Source organism: Danio rerio, chromosome 16, assembly GCF_052040795.2.
Source record: "Danio rerio strain M-AB ecotype USA chromosome 16, GRCz13ab, whole genome shotgun sequence".
Lineage (NCBI taxonomy): Eukaryota > Metazoa > Chordata > Actinopteri > Cypriniformes > Danionidae > Danio > Danio rerio.
In genome coordinates, this window is record NC_141036.1 from 46046510 (window position 1) to 46063329 (window position 16820).

Consider the following 16820-nt stretch of genomic DNA (forward strand, 5'->3'; position numbering starts at 1 on the left):
ATAGCTAATGAAAATAATAATATCCATCTAGCAAAATAAATAGGCTTCTAAAACGGAGGAGGAAAGGTTTCCCACAGCTTTTGTTGTTGACATCAAAGACCATATGTCCAGTCAAATGTTTTTTTCATGTAAATTCATCTGTCATTAAGTACAGGCCAGGCAAATATAGGCAGACACCAATATAGAAAACACAACTTAACTGAAAATAACAATGTTTGTGCAAACAGAAGTGCGTTTTGTGTGGTCAATTATACTGACGGACATGAGTACGACATCATCAACATTTCAATTTCAGTGGTACAGAAGCTAAATCTTGGTTCATTTTTCCTATATTAAGCTGCCTGTATTTTACATATTGTTGGGACATTGTATAATAAGGATCAAGAAAACATTTCATACTTTATGGTCTCTTATATGGTGGCTCAGTTGTTTGCACTTTCGTCTCACAGCTAAAAGGTTGCTGGCTTGAGTCCCAGCTGGACTAGTTGGCGTGGGTTTCCTCCGGGTGCTCTGGTTTCCCCCACAGTCCAAAGACATGCACTATAGGTGAATTGAATAAACTGAATTGGCTGTAGTGTATGACTGTGTGTGAATGCGAGAGCGTATAGGTTTTTCCCAGTACTGGGTTGTGGCTGGAAGAGCATCCGCTGTGGAAAACGTGAGGGAATAGTTGGTGGTTCATTCCACTGTGGCAACCTCTGTAATAGAGACTAAGCCGAAGGAAAATGAATGAATGAGATTTAGTTCATTGTTTGTTCATTTTAGTAAATGCATTAACTAATACAAGTTTATTGTAAAGTGTTACCCAAGTTATACCCCCAATTCCGCCTCATTATAGCCACAAGAGGGCATCAATTAACTACTCAAACCTGTATTGGCTTATAGACATAAAAAGTATCATCAGTGAACCAAGCTTATGTCCTAACCTGTGTCTAAATATGTGGATATATCTTATTAATTCATGGAATTAGCTGATTGAGACAGACACCCCATGTAAACAACAGCAATACAGTAAATTAAAAACTCACAACACCTTAGCAACAACATAGCAACACACTAACCACACAGCAACCCACACTTTGAAAACATTCAGGACACCGAGAAAAAAACACAACACGCTAAAACAATGAGAACACGCTTATCACAGCCTAGAGACTAGTCTACTAATAATCTAATCCCTGCTTGTTGAGATGTACAATTGAAGCCAAAATTATTAGCCAAAGTTATATTTAAAGACATTTTTTCACAGTATATCTTATATTCTTTCTTCTGGAGAAAGTTTTATTTGTTTTATTTCAGCTAGAATAAAAGCAGCTTTTAGGTCAATATTATTAACCCCCTTAAAATATATATGTTTTAGTTTGTCTACAGAACACACCACTGGTAAACAATGACTTGCTTAATTGCAATAACTTGCCCAATTAAATTAAAACTTAAAAAAAATTTGTTGACAGCTGGGGTGCCGAAAAAAACCCTTAAAATAACGGCTGTTAAATTATAGAAATTTACCGTAAAATAACAGTAATTAAATTACAGAAGTTTCCTTCAATTTAAATTTCTTGTAAAGTTCTGTAATTCAACCTCTGTCATTTTACAGTAAATTTCTATAATTCAACCTCTGTCATTTAAGGTAAATTTCTGTAATTCAATTGCCATTATTTTACAGTAAATTTCTGTAATTCAACCTTGGTCATATTACAGTAAATTTCTGTAATTTAACCTCTGACATTTTATGTTAAATTTCTGTAATTCAACCTCTGTCATTTAAGGTAAATTTCTGTAATTCAACCTCTGTCATTTAAGGTAAATTTCTGTCATTTAACCTCTGTCAATTTAAAGTTAATTTCTATAATTCAATGGCTATTATTTTACATAAGATTTCTGTAATTCCACCTCTGTCATATTACTGTAAATTTCTGTAATTCCACCTCTGTCATATTACGGTAAATTTCTGTCATTTAACCTCTGTCATTTTACAGTAAATTTCTGTAACTCAACCGCTGTTATTTTAAGTTTTCTTCCCCCACCTGCCAGATATAAACTGTAAAATACAAATTTTTTTCAGTGTAGTTAAGCCTTTGATTTGCACTTTAAGTTGAATACTAAAATCTTGAAAAAAATCTAGTGAAATGTTATGTACTGTCATCATGACAAAGATAAAACACATCAGTTAACACTATTATGTTTAGAAATGTGTTGAATCTTCTTTCCGTCAAACAGAAATTGGGGAAACATTATACAGGGGGGCTAATAATACAGGAAGGTTAATAATTCTGACAACTCTACATCAAGTTAGTTCTTAAGTTATAGCCAAATGAATCTGTAAAGAAGACTATTAAAATGTGTTACCACTTCTAAACTTCCAACTTATCTATTATTCCAAGATAAAAACTGTGCAAACCACATATTACCTATAGTTGTTAACTCTGCAAAACTGTTGCAAATCAAAAAAAAAAAATTACCTTACTTTTACATGGACTGAAAGTGTGATGGTCTAAATAGATTTCTTTACTCGCACAAACGTTGCAGATCTATTCCAGAGAGTGCATCAACCCACAGAATGAACTGAGCATCATGAGGTGGTGTGGCTTAGTGGTTAAATACCTAGGCTGGTTAGCCCACGTTTGACCTTACAAAGGCTGAACTTTAGAACATTAGCTTGGCATGGGTAAATTGATGTCAAGAGTCATGAACAAATAATTCTGAAGAACGAACCAAATCAAAGAGACTCTTCTGACTTGGGCCAAAAAGCAACCAAGATATAACATATGAAAAATATTTTGTGCTGGTGAATTACAAAAAAAAAAAAAAAGTTCTGAAAGTGATTAAACCTCAACCAGGTCAGAAAAAGTAATGCAAAAATAACTCAAAAGTAACATAATACATTACATACCATAAAAAGTAACTAAGTAACACAACTAGTTACTTTTGTGGGGGATGACCTCAATATTATAATGCATTACTTTTAAAAGTAACTTTCCCCAACATTGATCAAAAGAGTTGTGTGTCCACAGTACAAATGCACTGAGATCTCTCTCTCTCATCTCTGCTAATAGACGCACAACATGTTATGGCTTTCTGGCCATTACAAGTCTCTTAAGAAAGCTTCCTGTACAGAACAGCGTCATCGCCGCAATACTGTTCAGGGACAACACTTTTGTCACTTTCATCTGTCCAGGTTCAAACGCAAACATTTTTTTTCTCACTAGGTTATAATTTAAGATATATTTTGACATCTGTGGGAAAATATAATCATTATTCTGTTCACATTTTAGTAATCTCTGACTCTAAGTGTAGAAATGTGTGGGCAAAAATAATCTAAATATTTGGTTCAACCTAATTAAAAAGATATATTGCATTGTGTGTGATATATTAAATTAACCTAACCTCTTATTAGTTTGAATTATGACTGTATGTACATTAAATTACTTTAACTGACATGAACAAATACTGTAATAAATGGATTGTTCATTTTAGTCAATGATATGTCTTCCATCATATTTATCCAATAGATCTCAGGTTGTTAAAATTAGTGCAATAAACATCACAGGCATTAGGTTGTTTTATATTGGTTTCACAGGGGAGAGTTTTGAGATCTTTACTTTTCCTGATGTATATTAATGACCTCCCTCAGGTAATTAAACATTCAGATTCTTTATTGTACATTAATGATACTGTGCTTTTTTGTGTCTGGATCAAGTAAAGACACAATTAACAATATATTAAAAAAAAAAAATCTTCAGCATTTACATTAATGGCTGCAAGATAGTCATTTGACTATTTATGTTAAGCAGACAGAATGCATGTACTCACCTAGGCGAAAATGATCCATATCCAATCCCATCACTTTCTCAAATCAAAAAGTTTCCATTGTATCTGCATATCGATATTTGGGGATCAGTCTGGACTCTCACCTTACTTATTGTGACCATGTTCAAAATGTCTGTAAAAAGCTGAAGTAAAAACTATTTGTTTATGGAAAAATTAGAACAAATGTGTATGTTTCAGAAACATATCTAGATGCCATAATTTTGTCCACCTTGTCATACTGTTTGCCTGTTTGGTTACTCACAAGTGATATCTTGGAGCCAATAGCTAGACTGTACAATAGGGCCCATAAGATCCACAGTAGACTTTCTGGATGGACACATCACTGCTTTGCTCTATCACTCTAATACTTTATCATTTGAACATTAAATTATGAACACAGGGATTAAACTCTTCTATCAAACGACAGATATTTCTTTAATGTATTCACAAAAGCCTAGAATGAGATCCAACAACATCTAAAAACAACACCAACACTGAGACTTTTATTCTGATGGTCAACTATCGCTGTAGCCACTAAGATAGTAGCCTGTTTCTCTTTATGTTGTATGTTTTGTGATTGTTTGTATTGTTCTCATGTGTTGATGGATGAGATGTTAAGTGTGTCTAAAAAAAACAGCTGTTATGCTGAGCGAGGTCTGATTATCTTTTAATCTTTTCCTGTTTAATACTTAAAATAAATCAATAAATGCATAAACTATCATTACAAGCTTATCATAAAGTGTTACCCAAGTAATACCCCTTCAACATAGCCACAAGAGGGCATCATTTAGCTATTCAAAGCTGCATTGGCTTATAGACCAAAAAGTATCATCTAATTAGCTTGGGCATGTTGCCAAATAGCCCTCAATTGTGCAACTGACCAATCAGAAACAAGGATTCCCTCAGATCTGCTTAAAGTTTGTTCATTTATTCATGTTCCATCGACTTAGTCTCTTTTATTTATCTGTGGTTGCCACAGCGGAATGAAGCGCCAACTTTTCCATCATATGTTTTACACAGTTGATGCCCTTCCAGTCACAACCCAGTGCTGGGAAACAGCCATTCACTCTCACATTCACACTCATACACTATGGCCAATTTAGCTTATTTTGCTTAAGTTCATCTTATAAATACTACTACCAATAATAATCATACTATTGGTATTTGAGTTAAGATAAAGCTGAAGAGAAAATCAATCTCGCAAGTATTGTTCAGCATTTTTGAGATGTCTGGCTTCTTCTGGAACTCATTTTTCCATGAAGCACCTTCAATAAATCCACTTATCAGAGGTCACACCAAATCAGTTTGTTGTTTAATTCATGAGACACATCAGAGCTCAGAGTGACCTGACTATTCACAGCATGGCTTCCAGTAAAACAAATTACTGTCAGGCTGCGAAACAGATTCATTTTACTGACTGAACTGAAATTGAAGGTTATTTTCATTCAAAAACTGAAGATTAGAGGTGACGGGAAATATTTGACAGTCACAGAAATCGTTGGCATATTGGTTAATTAAACATACAATGCATATAGAAAATCATTAAAGCCCTTTTGAAATAATTACTTTATTTGGCATACAGCCTGAAATCAATTCACACTCCAAATGACATCTCTCAGTTATCCTTACACAAAGCAAATTTACACTAATCAATAGAAGAAGCAGCGTGTAATTTTAGACTTATGACAGAGAAGTTCTCTGAACTCAATTAAGAAATCTACTGCTGGTTTATATCATGTCTCTTTTGCAGCTACTTACTTTCTAAGACCCGAGTGAGCCTAGAAACAAACCTTGACAGTTATCATTAGATTTGACATTTCTGTGAAACAATCACGAGCTCCACTCAAGTTGGTTTTATGCAGCTGGTTTAAGCTACAGTTGTTGTTTTTTATGTCTTTGCAAGACAATCCCCCTTTCAGATCATCCATGAAGGCAGAAGTTTTAATATGATTTAATATGATAATTCTGACCAGAACCAGAAAAGGTCTTTACACTGGTCTCTACACTGGCTGCCAGTTACATTCAGAATAGAGTTTAAAGTATTATTACTGGTCTATAAATCACTAAATGGCCTAGGACCTCAATACATTACAGATATGCTCACTAAATACAAACCAACAGATCACTCAGATCTTTACGATCATATAAACTAGAAGTTCCAAGAGTTCAGTCAAAGCAGGGTCAGCTTTCAGCCACTACGCCCCTCACTGCTGGAATCAGCTTTCAGAAATGATCAGATGTGCTCCAACATTAGGCACATTCAAATCAAGACTGAAAACACATCTGTTTAGCTGTGCCTTTGCTGAATGAGCGCTGTGCTGCGTCGGACAGATTGCACTATTATGTTTTTCTCTTCTTCTCTTATTCTTTTATATCACATTTTACCTGTTTTTATGTTTTTTTACTTATTTTTATTATTTGTTTTTATTTGTTTTTATTTTTTACTTGATTCTTTTATTCTTGTTTATGTAAAGCACATTGAATTGCCACTGTGTATGAAATGTGCTATATAAATAAACTTGCCTTGCCTTATGATCAGAGCTTTACTTGAGTGAACCTTACATTACAGTTTTTCTCAGTGGCTTTTGTACACTTTCAGATCAGAATTTCAAATCTCAAAACTCCCTGTTCAAGCTTTACATCATTGTGTCACTTGTGCACATCAAAAAAGCAGTTTCTCATTGCTTTGAACAAGTTGCAAATGGTTTTGTGCATCCATTTATTATTGCAATTGGATTATGTGCAATTCTCTGATGTTATCATTCACTTTTGTCAGGTTGAGCAATATGGATTATTTTGGTCTTTGTTGAATAGTCACACCCTTCAGAACATTTAATCATTTGTTCATGGCAAAAGTCTTAACGTGCTAAATGGCATAATATTTTGTCATAATGCATTTTTCTAAACATTTCCATTAGACTTTTTTTTTACCTAAATCTGTCCTGAATTTTTTCCAGGTAAATCTTGATATTTGTAATGAAGGCCCATCTCAAAGGAGATTCTCCATTGTTTACATTTCTACTTTTTTTCTTTGTTTTTTTATGCTACAACATCTAGTGATGTATTTTCCTTATTGTATCGCAATGACATGATATCCAAACAAATTACAGTGCAAACAGCAAAAAATATAGCTATAGTTTACACCAGAACACTCTTGACAACATAACTCAATAATTTGACACAAGGACTTGTCATTCTGATGAGACTTACTAGTTCATTGATACAAAAATGTAGTTTTGAGAGATGAACTAAGGATTTTCAGCAAGAGACTGCTTTTGCAGGTAATCCATTCTGATCTGAGAAATGTACCAAAGCGACTGAGAAAAACTGAAAAAATAGTCTATAATTTTACAAAAAAAAAAAAAAAACAAGATTAAAATCAAGATTGCAAAAACACAAAAAAACAGAGGTAAAAAAAAAAAAATATATATATATATATATATATATATATATATATATATATATATACCTCAAAACATGTGACTTCTTGAAAATGGAATCCGTTAATTATAACAGCGGAAAGCCTTTTTGCTATTTATTGTTGAAATGGAGTCGTTTAGCAAAATACAACCAGAAGCATAATAGTTTCAGGTACACTGTTAAAAAAATTTTTTTTGTTGTTGAATCAAATGATGGATGAGTTATCATCATGTACATCAATCACAAAAAAATTACCAAAAATGAAGCTGAACTTAAAACATTGAAACCTGATTGACTTGTTAAAATAACTTTTTGTCAGAGATCAACAGTGCAGAGCACAAAAACATTAAAAAGGGTCTTCCAAAAACAAAGATGAGGACCGTAGTTTAGGCTGGATATTTATGTTAATTTTGGATTGATCCAATTGGCTAGCTATAGTAATTAGTGATAGAGACCAGCTGCAGTCAATCCTATCACCTGCTCCTCTAGAAATTGTTTTGTGAAATTTTATTTAGTCATTAATGCACTTTCTTGTAACTGCAAAGAATGGCAAGAGTTTTATTTTAAATGACATAAACTGCAACTTTTTACATTGTGGAATGTTTTGAATGCACGTTAAGAAAAGAAACGCTATTATAATTTGCTAAAACAACTGAAAGCTTGTTTCTAAAAAAAAATCTGCATAATTATTGTTAAACTTGAAGTCAAAATAAAAAAGAGATCTGTTTATTGTTATATAATCAGAGTCAGATGGTGAAAATTAATAATCAAGCAGTTTATTAATTATTAAAACTCTAAATGCAAACGGACAGAACTGATGTCAGTGTCAGTGCCCTGTGGAATATGTTTGTGTCACTTAAACTGTCCATTCTGTCACTTCCATGGTCGTAATTCTTTAATTACAGCATGACGACAAGTAAACTGTCCAAATGAGCTGGCCTCTGCAGACTTTACTGTCATAGCACAGGCGACAACTGCATCTCTATAGACAGACTGTGATTAACACAAACATAAACTTTTAATATTTAATTACCATGACTATTAGCATGCTATGGTGATTACAGTAATTAAAACATGACACACTATGAAAAGAAATTCCTCAAGCGTGTCTCCAGCCTTCACATTCCAAAAAGCTGGCTACCTCAGAGCATTCATTAAAAATGTATCTTTTAATAAATAATTCATTCAAAAAGTATAAGGGGGAAACTTGTATCAGACATCAAACCTATATTTATCTCATTTCATTGAGCAATATTTTTATTACCACAATCAGATCTCATATAACCATAAAATCTTCAAATAGTAATAAAATAGACTCAGCGATCATTTCAATGAAAATAAATCAGTTAAAAACTGTCACGTTATTTATTTCATCAAAATTAACTTGATTATTTATGCCATGATGAATGAATGACAGGCGACGTGGTGGCGCTGTCGCCTCACAGCAAGAAGGTTGCTGGTTCGAGCCTCGGCTGGTTCAGTTGGCGTTTCTGTGTGGAGTTTGCATGTTCTCCTTACATTCGCGTGAGTTTCCTCCAGGTGCTCCGGTTTCCCCCACAGTCCAAGGACACGTGGTACAGGTGAATTGGGTAGGCTAATTTATCCATAGTGGATGAGTGTGTATGGATGTTTCCCAAAGATGGGTTGCAGCTGAAAGGGCATCCGCGTAAAACATATGCTGGATAAGTTGACGGTTCATTGTGCTGGGCCAACCCTAGATTAATAAAGGGACTAAGTTGAAAAGAACTAGGCCATAAAAGAATGAATGACTTACACCTGCTGGTGGTATATTGCATCATTCAACTTAATTTTGAGACCGCCATCGTAATCACATTTTAAACCATCAAGGTCTTCTAATGCTGGATATTCATCTGTGTTTGTCAGTGTTTTTGGATTAATTCTAAAAAAGACAGTACATCTGAAAATGGATGGATAACAACAATAGTCAAATATTCAAATAATATGGGCCGATTTTAGTGCTTCACACCTTCTTATTGGTCATTTTTGTTTCAAGAATAAGCTTCAAGATTTAGAATAAAAGTTACTGGTAAAATGTTTTCTCTATTTAAAAATAAAACTGTAGCAAAAGATTCTCTTATATCAGATACATTCATTCATTCATTTTCTTTTCGGCTTAGTCCCTTTATTAATCCGGGGTTGCAGGGGAATTCACAGCGGAATGAACCGTCATGTTTTTACGCAGCGGATGCCCTTCCAGCCACAACCCATCTCTGGGAAACATCCACACACACTCATTCACACACACGTACACTACGGACAATTTAGCCTACCCAGTTCACCAGTATCGCATGTTTTTGGACTGTGGGGGAAAGCGGAGCACCCGGAGAAAACCCACTTGAACACAGGGAGAACATGCAAACTCCACACAGAAATGCAAACTGACCCAGCCGAGGCTCCCACCAGCGACCTTCTTGCTGTAAGGTGACGGCACTACCTACTGCGTCGCCCCTTATGTCAGATTATAAAATGAAAATATTTGTTAGCATTGGCCAAAACTGATTAGCTGAAGTCACATCAAAGCTACAGCCAACAGTGAATTCCGCTAGGCCTTAATAGGGTTATTTTTTACTATTTATTATGGCATAGCAGTCAAAATTGGACACATAGGGCCTGTTTCGGTAAGAAGGTTCAACCAACTCAGAGTTTAAACTTGAACTTACAGAGAGATTAAAAACTTCAAAACAGCTGATCTGAGTTAGGTCAATCAAGTCTAAGTAGGCTGATTCAGAGTTATGTGCGCACACCACGACTATAAAAGGCCTTATATCGATGGAGAGCAGATATTACGGGTCACCATGGCAACATCTGAAAAAAAAGAGAGATCAGCATTTTTTTCTCCAGCTGAAATTGATGTGCTCATGCAAAGTTAGATCAAATATGACCATATATTGAAATAAAGCTACACCACTGCATTGGCGAAACAGAGACAGCGGGAGAAAACATTGCTGCTCAAGTTAAAGTTAAATGTTAAGTTAAATGTTTAAGTATAATAAAATAAGTAATGTAATGTGTGATGTTTATAGACTTTTCACTTTAAAAAGTGGGGAATTGGCCGTAATTTTGAAGTTATTTCAGATGTAATTGTATTAAATTACATAAAATAGGCTACTGCATAGTTTCTACAACAAATTTGACTTAACAAGAATGCATATAACCTTACCTCAATGTTCAGTGGAAATGTTTAATTTAAGGTTCCCACTTTTACACGCGTTGATCAGTTTAAGATAAAATTTCTAAAATTGAGTTTGTAAAAGATTTAAATGTGCACTTGTATGTCTGCCTTTATTATTGAAGAGGTAGAGGTTGGTAGAGGTTGATATGACATTTCATATGTAAGCAGTACTGAAAAATACACTGTAAACGATTTCCTGTTAAATTAACAGTAAGTTACTGGCAACAATTATCCAGTAGCTGCTGTATTTCATAAAACAGTAACATTACTGTAATACTAATTACTTTAGTATTACATTTACTGTAAAATGTATTACATCATTTTACTGTTTTATTTTTTTACTGTAACACCAATTACAGTACTGATACACATACTGCAAAACTGAAAACAGTATTTTACTGTACATTTTTACCATGCAGAACTACGGTATTTTAACGTTACTTTCATTATTACTGTAAAGTATTTTACAGTTATTAAATGTTATTTTATTGTATTTAATAGTGCTACTTTGAGCAAAAAAATGTTTAAAAATTGCACAAATGTTATTTTAACTGTTCAAGAAATGCAAGAAAAATAAAGAAACTGAAACTTTAACTTCACAATAAAAGTTTATTGTGTAAACCCTACTGAAACAGTAGCAATTATTCAATATAACACAGCAACAGAACACTAATGAAAAATTGATCATTAAAACCAGTCAACAATTAATGCATCAAAAAGTATTACAATTTTAAAAACAGGTGAATATACTGCTACAAGACACGAAATGATGAAGGCCAAATGATGTTGTAGAAAAGGGACAGTGAAAAAGGGCAGGAGCACTTCTGATGATCCTACAAAAATGACAAGCAAAATCAATCACTGGAGTAAAAACTAATCATGCCTCAAATTATTTCATTCATTCAGAAACCAAACACCGCACTGCTGTTTTATATAAATAAAACACTGTTTTTTGTCGTTTTTGTTGGCAAAATACAGATTGTTGTCTATTTACAATTACACTAACAGTAATGGGGAAAAGATCAGTCAAGTCAACACTAGTCAAGTGTCCACACAGGTATGTAAAAAATAAAGTCTCATCTTAACTTAATTTCTGACTCTGTATAGCTTGAATATCTGATTCCATGACCACCCTAGAGCTTCCACGAATTTAAGAGGGGTGAACACAGTTAATTCTGACCTTAAGAGGCTACATATTAAAAATAAATAAATAAATAAAATAATCTAATTTAACGTGACTAATGTTAATTAAGTACTTTTAAGCTTTTAACATGTGAAAATCTACTTCTAACTAAAAAAATAATGCTAATGATGAGTTTCTGACATTTGGTTCGCATAAAACAAAGTAATCACTAAGCATTCATTTTTGGCAAAATCTGCTGAAAGGCGCAGCAACACGAACAAATGTGTTAAAGTTGAGCAGAGAACTGAAGAGTAGTCAAGCAGTCTACTACTAGAAATGTTTGTGATAATATTTTGCAGTCAATTCGTTTTACTGTATTTCAATATGCAGTGATGGCATGTCAGTGAAACAAATAAATATTATTACACCTCACCAGTGACATTTCCTCAAATTAAATCATCATGACGTTACTGTGCACAGCATCAGTAAAACGTTAAGAATAATTTAAATACCACATTTTTTAAAACAGTCACTGCTGATTACAAACTTAAATTAAAGATAGGCTTACAGAAATCCTGAATGCATAATAATATGAAGATTTATTACTCACTGATGTCGAAGCACTTACAGGTTGTCAGAGATGTAGACAGGACAGAATGTGCCATCAAATGAGCTGTTGTGCAGTCTTTGTTGGACATCCAGGTGTAACACTGTAAAAAAAAAAAAAAAATCTGTTATTTTACATGTTTTTTTCCCAGCAGCTAGGTTAATAGAGTCATTTGGTTAAATAATTTTATTTATTAAATACTTGCTTACCCATATATATATATATATATATATATATATATATATATATATATATATATATATATATATATATATATACTGTATATATGTGTGTGTGTGTAAAAGTAACCAAAATGAATAATTTATTAAAATGTGAGAGATACTAAGCATGTTTGGTCTACAGAGAGAAGTAAACATTTACTTTAAGCATTAATCCTTATGAATCTATTTCAGCATTTTTGAGCATTTAGATCAGGGGTGCTCAACCCTGTTCCTGGAGATCTACCTTTCCGCAGAGCTCACCTGCAACCTTGATCAAGAACACCTGTCTTTATTTACCAAGTGCTCCTTCAGATACTATTTAGTTTGTTTAGTTGCGTTTGATCAGGGTTGGAGCTAAACTCTGCAGAAAGGTCGATCTCCAGGAACAGGGTTGAGCACCCCTGTTTAAGACAATGAAAAATAAGACATCTAGATGATATTTTATATTCAATCATTTGTGAAATTTAAATGACTTATATTCAGTATATACATTACATAAAATTAGAATAAGAATAAAAAAATAATACTCTATGCCAAATAAAATACTTCAGATCTAAATAAGGCAGGTGTTTTTACCTAAAGGTTCCTTTCCTCCAGTTAGTTTAGTTGTAGATCCCTCCACATCTGTGCTTTATTTGGTTCTTGACTTAAGAGTAACTGGTGTCGCATTCCAGGTCCATCACAATCTGAGCTAGAAAGACAATATGGCAAAAGACAAGACACATATAAAATAAGTCTCAGAATAAAATATTTAAAAGGATAGTTTACTTTTCTGCCACCATTACTCCATGTGTTTTAAATCCATTTAAATTTCTGTTGAACTCTAAAGCAGATATTTTGAAGAATGTTAGAAACCAGTAACTATTGACATCCATATTTGAACCAAATTTCTTTAAAAAAAAAATATGAGTTTGTGTTAAATGCAACAAAAAAAAATCTATTTTTAACTATTTTGAAACCATTATTTTCATTTTTGGGTGAACTGTCCCTTCAATTCAAGTGTCACGCATTACTCATAAAAACTGATGTATCGCTTGAGGAAAACTAAATCAAGTACCTCCTGTGAGCAAGCAGAATCATTATGCCATTGTATTCAGCCAACTGACCCAGTCGAGGCTTGAACCAGCAACCTTCTTGCTGTGAGGCGATAGCACTACCTACTGTGCCACTGCGTCGCTACTGGAAGAAGAAAAAGAGGTTGTACATGAAACTCCTCACAACAAATCTGTGAACAATTTGACATTTTATAATCTAATCAAAATGAGGAAGACATCAACATTACCTTGAATAATCAAGTGAGGAGAGATTGGTAGCATCAGTTTTTCAACATCAATTGCTGTAGCTGCAAAAAAGATAAATATGATAAGAGTAAAATAAGACTTAACATTTAATAATCTAAATCTATGGTACAACCATACCAATCTGTATGGGGTTCAAATAAATTTGTATACAAATCATTCCCTACACCTGAACACCAAAAATAAAATGTACAATTAATGACACACTAACGTTATACAATAAGCTCATTAACCAGTGAGAAATAGACAATTAATATGAATTATGTTAATATTAACGTTAGCTTAAAAGACATCAACTGAATTTTATTATTAGCTCAATTTAATAAAACAGTTTAGACTTGTTTCATTGTGAGTTTAGTTTGAATAAGTAAGTTAACTTACAGTTTACAAATTTAACCATAATGATAACTTAGTCAAAATGACCACATGAAGACCAGAGCTTACCTTAACGTTAAACGTTTAACTTTTCATGGTGACTTTGCCTTCATCTCAGTGTTGTGCTGAAATACAGAATTCATTAATGTAGTTAACCCCAAGTAAAAGTTTTTTTTTTTCAGGTAACTTAACGTTACTATGGTCAAAAACTCACTTAAGATAAACTCACTTAACGTTATCTAATACCTCGCAAACACTACAAACACGGTCTGGCGTCGAATAACGTGACATAAGAACCTACAACTGAAGTAACTTGGTTAATTATTTTAAATTACACACACACTACACGGAAATATACACAAAACAACCCTTTAACGAACAGAATTTGACTTTTAAACACTTACCGAGGATGAATTCACTGGAGGAAAAGGCGACAGGTGGATTTCAAATTAGAAGAGCCGTTGCTTGCCTGGTGAAGGTCGAATCGAGTCGGCTCGGTTCTATGAATCGGCTCCTTAGAACAGTAAAGAGTCGAATCCGCCTAAAACCGATTCCTTTTTGTAAATTATTCTAAGACACAACAATAAATTATTACTATTTCGTTATACTGCTCGGCCACATACATTTATACACATATTGCTGAATGTGCTTGTGAACACGTGTGATAAAATAATTCCCGAGCAAACGGTTCAATCCGATTCGGTCTCGTTTGAGTGCTGAACCGAACCAGTGCAAACGTGATATTGATAAAATAGTAATATTGTTGTTGTTTTTTCACTTTACCAGCGAAAATATTACATGTATCGGACTTTAACAATACGAATAAGGTTCGCTTGAAGTGTTTTGAGAATTAATATTTTTTTCTCCCAGAGTTCATTTCACACCAACAAGCAAATATAATGGCGAATGAGAAAAGCCAGATCATATCATAAATATTGCGTTTAATATGTCACGAAATGAAGTTTTAACGGGTTTTCATGCGAGAATATAGTTCTTCCAAACTCAAATCTGTGGTTTGTTTATATATATCATGACTACTTTTAAGTGTGCTTTGCCGATAGGGGAGATTCTGACCTCCAGGGGTTGACGGCGCTCCATCACTCATGTATCCGGCAAACCTCATGCTTTAATCGGCCTAGACATTATTGAGACATGCCCCTGTCTTCGATGACTAGATAATAAATGTGTTATGAAATAAAGTTTTAACCGTTTTTCATGCGAGAATGTTGTTGTTTTAAACTCAATTCTGTGGTTTATTTATTAAGATAGTGCGTATTTTAAAATGTTGTTTTGAAAATGCGGAGATATGTGCCCTCTACGGTGGCCAATATGGGCGCCCAATATTCTTGAATCCGTCTAAAGCAGGTTGGTCACTCTGACATTTAAGCTGACTTTGAAATCATTTTGTGTTTAACAGCCCTTGGTTACGTGAATCAATTATTTTTGTTCCAATTTACGTTTTGGTTTAGCACAAAGTTATGTTTATTAAATATTATTTCATATTTCCATGTTACCTTATAAAATGAAGGTGCAGTGCACCCAAAAATGGAAAACCAGGGGACAGTTTAATGCACTGAACAGTCTGAAGAAACTGGTTAGGTTATTTACTTCACAAAATAATTTGTCTAAAAATAAGTAAACATAATAATCATAATATATAGTGTGTGTGGAGTTGTTCTTGGTCTTTTGCAGTACTGTATTTAGATGCACAGTAACTGATTTTTCCCCAAAATGCATTGTAAAATCTACAGTAACATACTGTTAACCATGTTCACAGTATAGAAAAGTTGAAAATACATTATTATACTGTGAAAACAACAATATATACAGTAACACACTGTGCACAGCTTATACAGTAAAAAACTGTTGAGAAATGCAGTATAATACTGTTAAAACAACAGAAATCGTTTACAGTGTAGTTTTTATAATGAGTAATAATCCCATCAATAGTTACAGAACATGTCCCTGTCGAAGGTCAGTGAATTTAAGCTAATTGTTCATTTTTTGCAGTAATTTTGAATCTAATTGTAACTTACCCGAAAAAGGACAACCCATTCTCTTAACTTTGTTTTTTGTGTGACTGAAATGTAGGCAATGAACGACTAAGGCTAAGGCGAGAAATAGCACTTCATCTTTAAAACAGGGGAGGAGATAAACAGAAACTCAGAGTTTAGAGAATAAAACCTGCTCCTGACCAGGTTAGGTTCACAAAGTAAGTTAACACAGTAACTGACTGAGTAAAAGTTACCTCTCTTTCAGAAACATGCTTGACTTACCCTGCTTTCTCGAGTTTAACAAACCTGCCATTTTGAGAAGGAAAACCTAGAGTTTCTCTAATTTCAGGGTTAATATACTCTGAGTTTTCACTTAACCTCCTTTCTGTAATGAGGCCATGAGCTCACGTATAAGACAAATTCTGGACCTTTGTGAGTGAGGGGTGGGTCTTCCAAGCCACCTGATGATTTTTAGCCTCTTTTGTAAAAAGTACATATGGAAATTCATGGATAACAGCTAAATTAGTATTAAAATTGTAATTTTTCTTTCAAGAATAAAGTCCAAGATTTAGAATAAATTAAATTCTTTGTAAAAATGTTTTCACTATTTAACAACAATAAAGCAAATCCATAATGAAAGATGACATCATTTACGCCAGATTCTGCTTGGTCTTGAATATTTTGATGGGTTATTTTCACAGTTTATGATGGCATAGCAGTCAAAATAGGACACATAAGCTCATGCATGCAATAAATTCTGGACCTGTGTCAGTGGGGGG

At 33.7% G+C, this 16820-nt stretch overlaps 1 protein-coding gene and 1 long non-coding RNA gene across 9 annotated transcripts in view; one reads left to right on the plus strand and one right to left on the minus strand.

Moving 5' to 3' along the window:
• The window catches only part of cfap418 (cilia and flagella associated protein 418), a 119209-nt gene that overhangs the window by 42541 nt on the left and 59848 nt on the right, over positions 1–16820 (plus strand). The window lies entirely within an intron of this gene.
• Positions 11019–15161, minus strand: LOC147840379 (uncharacterized). 4 transcript variants are annotated; one of them, XR_015511988.1, is made up of 8 exons: positions 14452–14518; positions 14277–14350; positions 14117–14172; positions 13657–13716; positions 13432–13553; positions 12951–13065; positions 12157–12256; positions 11019–11256 (listed from the first exon to the last, which is right to left on the minus strand). It is a non-coding gene; the product is annotated as an uncharacterized LOC147840379 (long non-coding RNA). The 4 variants fall into 4 exon arrangements; XR_015511989.1 differs by lacking the exon at positions 14277–14350 and having other exon boundaries at positions 12175–12256; positions 14452–15161; XR_015511986.1 differs by lacking the exon at positions 14277–14350 and having other exon boundaries at positions 14452–15161.